At 42.8% G+C, this 12,000-nt stretch overlaps 1 non-coding gene across 1 annotated transcript; it reads right to left on the bottom strand.

Annotated features, from left to right (window-relative positions):
* Positions 1-11,602: 11,602 nt before the first annotated feature.
* Positions 11,603-11,706, bottom strand: LOC126254801 (U6 spliceosomal RNA). Its single transcript, XR_007546437.1, has one exon. It is a non-coding gene; the product is annotated as a U6 spliceosomal RNA (small nuclear RNA).
* Positions 11,707-12,000: the final 294 nt, after the last annotated feature.

Below are 12,000 nucleotides of genomic sequence, written 5' to 3'. Positions count from 1 at the left end.
TCTTGTTCACATCCAGCGTACGTGATATCGTGGAGTCTGTGCCACATTCAAACCCTACTGTCAGCTCTTATCAACTGAAATCGAGACTCTTCTGACCCGGCCACAGTTATCCAGTCATCTAGGGTCCACCCAATATCGTCACGAGCCCAAGACTGTTGCTGGAAGCGATGTGTGGTGTGAGCAAAGCCACTTGCGTGGGGCGTCTGATGTCTCAACCTACTAACGCCAAATTTCACCGCACTTTCCTCACGGGTGCGATTGTCATAATTCTCCCTGCAGCTCTATCACGCAGTGTTGCTTGTCTGCTAGCAATGATAACTGAAAGCAAACGCCAAAGCTCTCGGTCGATATGAGTTCATAACCCGTTAATTCCCATCTTGCAGCCATAATCATCTGAGTGCAAATGATAACTCTGCCAATGCAGTGCTCTCTTACACCTTCCGTACACTATGTGATCAAAAGTATCCGGACACCCTCAAAAATATAAGTTTTTCATAATCGGTGCATTGTGGTGCCACCTACTGCCAGGTACTCCAAATCAGCGACCTCAGTAGTCATTGAACATTGTGAGAGAGCAGGATGGGGCCCTCCGCGGAATTCACGGACTTCGAACTTGTCAAATGATTGGGTGTCACTTGTGTCATACGTCTCTACGCGAGATTTACACACTCTTAAACATCCCTAGGTCTAAGGCTTCCGATGTGATAGTGAAGTAGATACGTGAAGGGACATTTACAGCCCAAAAACCTCGTCTGTTGACTAACAGAGACCGCCGACAGTTGGCGAAGGCCGTAATGTGTAGTAGGTAGACATCTACCCAGACCATCACACAGGAATTTCAAACTGCATCCCGATACACTGCAAGTACTATGACAGTTAGGCGGGAGGTGATAGAACTTGGATTTCATGGTCGAGTGGCTGCTCATAAGTCACACATTACTCCGATAAATGCCCAACGACGCCTCGTTTGGTGTAAGGAGCGCAAACATTGGACGATTGAACAGTAGAAAAACGTTGTGTGGAGTGACGAATCACGGTACGCAATGTGGCGATCCGATGGCAGGGTGTGGGTATGGCGAATGCCCAGGGAACGTCATCTGCCAGCGTGTAAAGTGCCAACAATACAATTCGGAGGCGGTGGTGTTATGGCTTGGTCGTGTTTTTGATGGAGGGGGCTTGCGCCCCTTTTTGCTTTGCGTGGCACTATCACAGCAAAGGCTTACATTGATATTTTAAGCACGCTCTTGCTTCCCACTGTTGAAGAGCCATTCGGGGATGGCGATTGAGTCTTTCAACACGATAGAACACCTGTTCATAATGCACGGCCTCTGGTGGACTGGTTACACGACGATAACATCCCCATAATGGACTGGCCTGCACAGAGTCCTAACCAGAATCCTACAGGACACCTTTGGGATGTTTTGGAAAGCTGACTTCGTGCCAGGCCTCACCGACCGACATCGATACTTCTCTTCAGAGCAGCACTTCGTGAAGGGTGGGCTGCCATTCCCCAAGAAACCTTCCAGCACCTGGTTGAACGTATGCCAGCGAGAGTGGAAGCTGTCATCGGGGATAAGGGTCGGCCAACAGCATATTGAATTCAAGTATTGCCGGAGGAGGGCGCCACGAACTTGTAAGTTCAGCCTTGTGTCCGGGTACTTTTCATAACTTATTGTATGTATGAAGATGTAGGTGTAGGTTTAGACTCAGTTTAAATACCTCGCATTGCCTCAGTATCTTACGTCCAGCTTCGTGGCGGTGAATGATAAATTCTTCAATGAAATTTTTCTGGGTTTGTGACCATATTGTCAATATAAATAAAACTACCGACGTTTCGGTCCCTGTTGCAAGCGACCTTCTTCAGGGTGTATTTGTTTACTGTTTTGCAACAGTGACCTTAACGTTTGTAGTTTATATATATTGACAATGCGATCACAAACCCAGACAAATTTTATTGAATTTGACAGTGGCTGCGGAAGCCTACGTTTATAGATATTATTCATATCCCACAGTATATGTGTGGCATTCTTAAAGACCATTCAGTTGTGCACTTTTTAATTTCTATTTACAAGAAAAACTAAGAGTATGAACAACTTGTTGATACAAACACCACTAGTCGCTGTTCAAAGAGTACGTACACCTATTTTTCTAAACAAATATCGACAGGTCCCAGAAAGTATTTTTGCAGGACGTGGTGCACATGGGCACATGCGATACCTGCAGATGCCCTAACCGTGAGGTCCGGGTCTCCACACCTGGGCGAATTTCGCAGCTCTCCCGCCTGCTGCCGCCATCGTCTCCTTCGCCGCGTAAATTACGCTCCCAGCCCTCGCCTGACCCTCTTCGCAGCACCCGTTTGGCAGCCCTCCCCGGTCAGAAACGAGGTCCCAATATCCAGATGCAAATATTGGGCCACAGCCTCTCCGGAGTGCTAAGATGAAGTTCGCACAGCGACTCAGGGGGTCGCGTTTGGTGGCTCTCCTGCGGAGCTCTATGCGACGGCTGCAAGGCCCGCTGAGTGGAAGGATCTCGCCGCCTGCGTCAGCTTCGTCGCTGTTACATGTTTGAAACAGCTCGAGTGAATGCACGTTCTATCCCGACTCAGCAGTTTCTTGTGTATTCGCCGATTTGAATTTTTCTGTAGTAAAATGATGTTTAAACCGTAGTTTATAATAATTCTGCTTCAAATAGTGTGATCTATTTTATTTCTCTACTAGCCGTTCCCGGCTCCATGTTGCTGTGGCTCAGGCTCGTTAATTGGAAAAGAAATAAAAGAAGAACCACTCGTTTATAATGTGAATGGAAATTTCATATAAATGATAATTTCCTACCCCGCCCCCTCATTTTGTCCATCTCTTCCTACTCTCTTTGTCCATCACCTCCTTCCCCCCCCCCCCCCCCGCCTATCTCGCCCTTTCCACTTTCTATGTCCATTTCCTCCCACCCCTCTCTCCGTTTCCTACACCTGACTTTCAGACTTGTTTATTGTAATTGCTAATTCAGATTCTTTAGTAGTGGTAATCATAACCGATAAGCCATCAATGCAATTTTCCTGTTTGCTAACGACGTTTCAGTAGTACACAGCGTTTCGCTCCTAAAAGTCGTCAGCTGCATTTTCGTGATGTTTCGACAGATATTTAAAATTTAGTGATTGCGTTTTGTAGCTGGAGTCACCCCAACCAAATAGTGAGCAACACGATTTCATGCGATATACAGCGTTGACGGAAAACGTAGGTTTGCTTCACGTTACAAACAATATGATTATTACAGCGGAATTTTATGTACCCATTCTATAGAGCGGCCCCAAATTAGTGTGGTGGGGTATTTGTTTTATCGATAAGCTTTAAGAGGGACATTTAAACGCAGGAGTCCAGCGGCAACAGCACTGCCCTGCCCAAGCATCGCAGTATTACTGGGTCTCTGCTGGACTGCTATTAAGTTTTTTTGTGTTACTGTCCCTTTTCTTACATGTCGATAAAATAGATGTCGGACAAGACTAATTGGTAAGCGCGCTCTCGAATGAGCACGTAAAATTACCATTTAAAGATAAGTATATTTGTAGGGGAAGCAAACTGACGATCTCTATTGACATTGGGCTTCGCAAGAAAGACGTGATGAGCGTTAATTGTTTCAGCTGACTCCAGCTACACAACACGAAAACGAAATTTCAAATATCTGCCAAAATATATCAGAAAACGCGCCCGACGATTCTTCGGAGAGACAACCACTATATTTTATACATACATTTATATATTACATATGTTAAAAATATATACTCTATATATATCGTTATGTTTATTACAGTAATATAACAACCTTTCAAGTGAATAGATTGAGTACTTTGTGAGATTATAGATATATAAATACACAACGAAAGAAACGTTGTGTCAAAATTTCGAAGCAATCGATAACGAACTTTCGGAGATTTAAAAATCTGAACAATCAAAAATTTACAACTTTTATAGAATTCCCTTATAGTTATTACATATGTTGTTGTTGTGGTCGTCAGTCCTGAGACTGGTTTGATGCAGCTCTCCATGATACTCTATCCTGTGCAAGCCTCTTCATCTCCCAGTACCTACTGCAGCCTACATCCTTCTGAATCTGCTTAGTGTATTGATCTCTTGGTCTCCCTCTACGATTTTTACCCTCCACGCCGCCCTCCAGTACTAAATTGGTGATCTACTGATGCCTCAGAACATGTCCTACCAACCGATCCCTTCTTCTAGTGAAGTTGTGCCACAAACTCTTCTTCTCCCCAATTCTACTCAATACCTCCGCATTAGTTATGTGATCTACCCATCTAATCTTCAGCATTCTTCTGTAGCACCACATTTCGAAAGCTTCTATTCTCTTCTTGTCTAAACTACTTATCGTCCATGTTTCACTTCCATACATGGCTACACTCCATACAAATACTTTCAGAAACGACTTCCTGACACTCCATACAAATACACTCCTGGAAATTGAAATAAGAACACCGTGAATTCATTGTCCCAGGAAGGGGAAACTTTATTGACACATTCCTGGGGTCAGATACATCACATGATCACACTGACAGAACCACAGGCACATAGACACAGGCAACAGAGCATGCACAATGTCGGCACTAGTACAGTGTATATCCACCTTTCGCAGCAATGCAGGCTGCTATTCTCCCATGGAGACGATCGTAGAGATGCTGGATGTAGTCCTGTGGAACGGCTTGCCATGCCATTTCCACCTGGCGCCTCAGTTGGACCAGCGTTCGTGCTGGACGTGCAGACCGCGTGAGACGACGCTTCATCCAGTCCCAAACATGCTCAATGGGGGACAGATCCGGAGATCTTGCTGGCCAGGGTAGTTGACTTACACCTTCTAGAACACGTTGGGTGGCACGGAATACATGCGGACGTGCATTGTCCTGTTGGAACAGCAAGTTCCCTTGCCGGTCTAGGAATGGTAGAACGATGGGTTCGATGACGGTTTGGATGTACCGTGCACTATTCAGTGTCCCCTCGACGATCACCAGTGGTGTACGGCCAGTGTAGGAGATCGCTCCCCACACCATGATGCCGGGTGTTGGCCCTGTGTGCCTCGGTCGTATGCAGTCCTGATTGTGGCGCTCACCTGCACGGCGCCAAACACGCATACGACCATCATTGGCACCAAGGCAGAAGCGACTCTCATCGCTGAAGACGACACGTCTCCATTCGTCCCTCCATTCACGCCTGTCGCGACACCACTGGAGGCGGGCTGCACGATGTTGGGGCGTGAGCGGAAGACGGCCTAACGGTGTGCGGGACCGTTGCCCAGCTTCATGGAGACGGTTGCGAATGGTCCTCGCCGATACCCCAGGAGCAACAGTGTCCCTAATTTGCTGGGAAGTGGCGGTGCGGTCCCCTACGGCACTGCGTAGGATCCTACGGTCTTGGCGTGCATCCGTGCGTCGCTGCGGTCCGGTCCCAGGTCGACGGGCACGTGCACCTTCCGCCGACCACTGGCGACAACATCGATGTACTGTGGAGACCTCACGCCCCACGTGTTGAGCAATTCGGCGGTACGTCCACCCGGCCTCCCGCATGCCCACTATACGCCCTCGCTCAAAGTCCGTCAACTGCACATATGGTTCACGTCCACGCTGTCGCGGCATGCTACCAGTGTTAAAGACTGCGATGGAGCTCCGTATGCCACGGCAAACTGGCTGACACTGACGGCGGCGGTGCACAAATGCTGCGCAGCTAGCGCCATTCGACGGCCAACACCGCGGTTCCTGGTGTGTCCGCTGTGCCGTGCGTGTGATCATTGCTTGTACAGCCCTCTCGCAGTGTCCGGAGCAAGTATGGTGGGTCTGACACATCGGTGTCAATGTGTTCTTTTTTCCATTTCCAGGAGTGTACTTTCAGAAACGACTTCCTGACACTTAAATCAATACTCGATGTTAACAAATTTCTCTTCTTCAGAAACGCTTTCCTTGCCATTGCCAGTCTATATTTTATATCCTCTCTACTTCGACCATCGTCAGTTATTTTGCTCCCCAAATAGCAAAAATCCTTTACTACTGTAAGTGTCTCATTTCCTAATCTAATTCCCGCAGCATCACCCGACTTAATTCGACTACATTCCATTATCCTCGTTTTGCATTTGTTGATGTTCATCTTATACCCTCCTTTTAAGTCACTGTCCATTCCGTTGAACTGCTCTTCCAAGTCCTTTGCTGTCTCTGACAGAATTACAATGTCACCGGCGAACCTCAAAGTTCCTATTTATTCTCCATGGATTTTAATACCTACTCCGAACTTTTCTTTCGTTTCCTTTACTGCTTGCTCAATATACAGATTGAATAACATCGGGGAGAGGCTACAACCCTGTCTGACTCCCTTCCCAACCACTGCTTCCCTTTCATGTCCTTCGACTCTTATAACTGCCATCTGCTTTCTGTACAAATTGTAAATAGCCTTCCGCTCTCTGTATTTTACCCCTGTCACCTTCAGAATTTGAACGAGAGTATTCCAGTCAACATTGTCAAAAGCTTTCTCTAAGTCTACAAATGCTAGAAACATAGGTTTGCCTTTCCTTAATCTTTCTTCTAAGATAAGCCGTAGGGTCAGTATTGCCTCACGTGTTCCAACATTTCCACGGAATCCAAACTGATCTTCCCCGAGGTCTTCTTCTACCAGTTTTTCCATTCTTCTGTAAAGAATTCGCGTTAGTATTTTGCAGCTGTGACTTATTAAACTGATAGTTCGGTAATTTTCACATCTGTCAACACCTGCTTTCTTTGGGATTGGAATTTTTATATTCTTCTTGAAGTCTGAGAGAATTTCGCCTGTCTCATATTACATATATATGTATGCATTATAGTCGGCGCTGCAGTAGGTATACAAAAACAAAGGCGTATTGGAACGCCACGCTGTATCAAAGTTTGAAAGCTATAAGTGAAGAACTTTCGAAGACTTCAGAGTTTGAACAAACTACCATTTACACTCTTATTTATGTTGATGTAAATGTTAGTTTGTTCAAAGTCTTAGATCTCTGAAGTTTCTTAACTGATACCTTTGAAATTTTGACGTAATATTGCATTCGTATTTCTCGTGTCCTTATACACATAGCAGACCGCCATATGGTACAATTATGAATATATTTGTACACAAAAACGCGCATGTTCGAATGAAACGTCGTGTCCAATTTTCAAAGGCATTAGTGAAGTAATTTCGGAGATTTAAGATGGTTCAAATGGCTCTGAGCACTATGGGACTTAACATCTGAGGTCATTAGTCCCCTAGAACTTAGAACTACTTAAACCTAACTAACCTAAGGACATCACACACATCCATGCCCGACGCAGGCTTCGAACATGCGACCGTAGCGGTCGCGCGGTTCCAGACTATAGTGCCTAGAACCGCACGGCCACTTCGGCCGGCCGAGATTTAAGATTTTGAACACATGAACGTGAAGTTTTTCCTAACAACGTGTGTAAAAACACATACGTTTTTGTGTCAAACTTCCAAAGTATTTCGGTGAAGAACTTTCGGAGATACACGACTTCGAACAAACGAAAATTTACATTTTAATTTATATGCATTGACTTGCTTCATTGTTATTCCAGGCTTTAGTAACGGAAAACGCATTCTCGTTGGAATTGATTCACTTGTGTACGACGATAAGTCATACCGACATTACGTATTCATACATTGATGGTTTGGTAGGAGAACTGTAGGCCTTTACATCGGAATCCTTTTTTTTAATAGGACTTAACAAATGTTTTCTTCATATCTTTCCAATCCAGTGCCACATTTTGAAAATTACCAGTATTTCTTGTTGGCAACATAGTACAGTCATAAGGTTTAATGATAAAGTTTGTATGTATAATCTGGTCTAACACAATCACTTTTAATCACAACAGTTACGACATACTTACTGCATAAAGTTAAATGTGTAGTTTAAATTTATGTACCGCTCAACAGAACGGGCACTTATACTTTGAAGTTAACGTTCAAGTAGGCCTATAACTGGACAGTGACGATGCAAAGGCACATCGCTGTATAATATCACAGTCTACATTTCTGTGCAATAAGCTTAAAAATGCAAATTTAGAATAATAATTTTTTAAAGCTATAAGCTTCATTAGCTAATAGTGGTCTGAAAAACTACATCTTATCACTTTCAAGGCCATTGTCATTCTTAGGAACCTAATGCACATTTATGTGGATCTTTGTAAAGCACATTAATACTTCCCGCTGCATAAGGATGTTTTTCTTCAATTACATATTTTTTTTCTCAACAATCCAGAGTCACCATTTAAAACTGAGTCAACGCGCACACAACTCATATCGTCAAAATACAAAGGTAAACGTTTTTATCTGAAATTTTAAACCATTTGCCATTACGTTGGGAAAATTAAGTATTTTACACTTTATCCAAATGGTTGTAGCTACCCTAAGTAGGAAAATTTTCTAGTTTTCATACCGTTCAGGATGGTGAAACAACCACAAGCCATCTGTAATTATTACGTAGTAATAAAATTTAAAGAAAATATTCAATGACCTGTAACAGAAAATAACTTTTCTGTACGAATTATGCATTAAGTAGTAAATGACAGAAGCACTAATTTCACGAAGGCACTGAAGAACTTTATCAAAGTCGTTCTAGTTGTTTAATCAGAATTTTTTCCACTTTCTGCTTCTGTGTTAGACCATTATAGGGTATACCAAAAGGTTATGCTGCCGTATGACTTTCTCAAACACTTGATAATGGCCTAATACAAAAGGCGAAACCGGTCTGTGGAGCTAATAAATTTGTAATTAAGCAAATGGAGCTACTTTTCATTAATGAACAACAGTTGCGACATCAGCGTTAGTTTTGACGTTAGCTGACATGATTAAAGTGAAAATAATTATTTTAATTGTCATATTAAAATTAGGTAAGTCAAAGCACTAGTGTAATGTGGGAAAATTAGTTGAGGCGTTGCAAATAACCATCGTAAATAAGGTTTTGTTAAAAAAAACGTATACACACACTCACACACACATTCACTCACACACGGAAGTACGTCTTTTTCTAATAAAACTGTTTTTTGTGTTAAACATTTGTATGAAATTTGCGACCACAGAATCGATGGGAATATTTCTAGTATCTGTGTAATAAAAGAAGGTGCAGTCTTCAGATTTCTTGAGAGCAACTAGAGAAGTCTGGTTGTTCGCACTAGTGTTTCTGCTGTCTACCTCCATAATGTAAAGATCGTTGGCTGTAGTTGCAGGGGTTTCACAATATAATAGCTTATCTTGAGTTACTGTAGGGCTGTTTTATTATCAGTTAACTAGATCACGTGTTTATTTTCATTATTCATTGTACTGTGAATTTAATTTTTTAATAGTTCTAGCAGGGAAGACGCAGCACATCGTTGTAGTACCGGTCCGAATTTGCCGTGATTTTACTGCTAATTAACAATTGCCATTCATATTCATTATGTGTGCGGAACATGTAGTCATTCGGAAAAGAAATCCAAGTTTTTCAGATCCATCATACGGAACACAGCTACTATCAATTCGCGATTTGCAAAATACATCAACTAAAATTCAATCGAACAACATCCTCTGTTTCGCCGCCCCCTACACCACAGCCTTCATTCTGGTGATGATATTCAAAAAATATTTGGACTGGGACCGCACAACTATGAAATAACACCAGTAGCCTGTAATTGTTTTCATTCTACCAATTCTATAGTACTATTGCTTGAGCATAAAGTAAACGAAAACCTGAACCTCAAACACCTAGAAAGAAGTAAGAGGACTCACATAAAAACAAATTTCCAAATTAACCTGGAAGTATTCGAGGTAAGAGAAAATGTATTATTGCGCTTTGCTGCTTAGAGTAGTGAGTACATGGCTGGAGTCTTAAGCTTTTTAAAGCGTCGGCAGTACATTAATTTTCTAGCTCGGTTAGTACCATACTTTCACACAAAATAACACAATAGCGTAACAGTGACGAACTTAACAGTACGCAGTTTAGCTGGTACAAGGTAGAAGCTCTGTTTGCACCTCTCGAATAATGGTGTGTCACGCTGTTCATATAAACGCAGTCCGTGCTGCGGCTATTCAGCAGCAGCTTTAATATTTTCACTGTCAGTTAAAGTCACTTATTCAATAAACACTTTATAACGATTCATCAGTCTTTTGTTATTATACCTAAAATTGGCAACAAGCAAAAAAAAAAAAAAAAAAAGGCAGAAAATAATCTTCGTACATCTTCAGATCAAGGAAGTAACGCGATAGAAATTAGAGTTAATACGGAAGATATTAACGCTGCTATGAGTGAAAGTAATACGTACAAGCAGATGTGCTACCACTTACTAGTAATGAACAGACCACAAACGAAGTTGTTCAACCTTCAGCTGGCCCTTCAATAAGCACGATTGTCTAGGAACTCGACATGCAACAAATCTTACAAACAATACAAACTTGATGCTAGAACGTCCAGTCTTGAAACTAATATGAATATTAAAATATCCATTCTTAGTACTGATGCGTTCACTCTGAAACCTGATATAAATATCAAACCTGACATGACCGTATTCATTGAAAAATGAGATTAAAACTTACATGATCACCTTCCAAGATGTAATCAAAAGTGAAATCTCTACGAAGGTATGAGTTCGATGAGGTAAAACTAAATATCACGACCCACATCTCAGAACTCTTACCAAGTGTAACTCATGTACATAGACAGGATTCAACCGCACACGGACAGACAGGAAACTCTATGCATGCTTTCTCAGTCCTCCCATTTGATACGACAGACTTAACAGATTATTCCAATAATGATGAAAAATTAGAAAACAATTTTTCCGTCTTGCCATTTGCAGAGGACTATTTGTTCAGTGAAGGTGAAAATCTTGACTCAATATCTGTAGTGAAACTGTATGCAAGTTAAGGACTGTGGGGAAAATAAATTTTAAGCATGTGAACTGTGCAACTCTTGTGAAGAAATGTAGAAAAAGTTATGAAAAGAACATACCGAAATGGCCATACAATCTACAAGGAAAGAAAGAAATAACTGCCGGAATCATTCGCACTGTCAGTAAAAATGTAAATGTCGTGTGACTAGGACCGCCGGCCGGAGTGGCCGAGCGGTTCTAGGCGATACAGTCTGGAACCGCGCGACCGCTACGGTCGCAGGTTCGAATCCTGCCTCGGGCATGGATGTGTGTGATGTCCTTAGGTTAGTTAGGTTTAAGTAGTTCTAAGTTCTAGGGGACTGATGACCTCTGAAGTTAAGTCCCATAGTGCTCAGAGCCATTTGAACCATTTGACTAGGACCTCTAGTCGGGTAGACCGGTCGCAGGGCGCCAGTCTTTCGATTTGACACCACTTCGGTGATTTGCGCGCCGATGGGGATGAAATGATGATGATTAGGACAACACAACGCCCAGTCTCTGGGCGGAGAAAATCTCCGACCCTGCCGGGAATCGAACCTGGACCCTTAGGATTGACATTTTCTGGCGCTTACCACTTTTTTTTGTTTTGTTTTTGGTCGTAGCGGACGTCACATGACATCCGTTTACGTTCCTTGTTGATCCTTTCACTCAGTTTTTTTATTACACAGGCCAGGCAGCTCTCTGACCGAACACGCTGTGCTACCGTGCCGGCGTGTCATCCTTGCGCAGGGGTCATGCTAATCTTCTCTGTATAGTTCCAATTTTAGTATATGTACCGCTGAAGCGAGTACATCCCACTCAGCTACCGGGGGCGGACAGGGCTGTCAGTGAATTACTACTACTTAGCAAAACATACGGATAGCTAAGTTACGACGTGCAGCAGACAGTCTTACTAATAACTTGACGAATAAACATGACGGGGACAACAACATACCTGAACGTACTGAAGTAAAACAAAGTAAAGAAAACGTGGTCTAGTAAGAAAAGTAAGTATATTAAACTAAAACGATGACACAGATCTTTATCATACCTTAACTAAGGAAGACACAATACATAGTTGACTTTGAAGCAAATCATTTTAAGCC

This window comes from Schistocerca nitens, chromosome 4, assembly GCF_023898315.1.
Source record: "Schistocerca nitens isolate TAMUIC-IGC-003100 chromosome 4, iqSchNite1.1, whole genome shotgun sequence".
Taxonomy (NCBI): domain Eukaryota; kingdom Metazoa; phylum Arthropoda; class Insecta; order Orthoptera; family Acrididae; genus Schistocerca; species Schistocerca nitens.
This window is presented reverse-complemented; position numbering and strand designations above follow the sequence as displayed.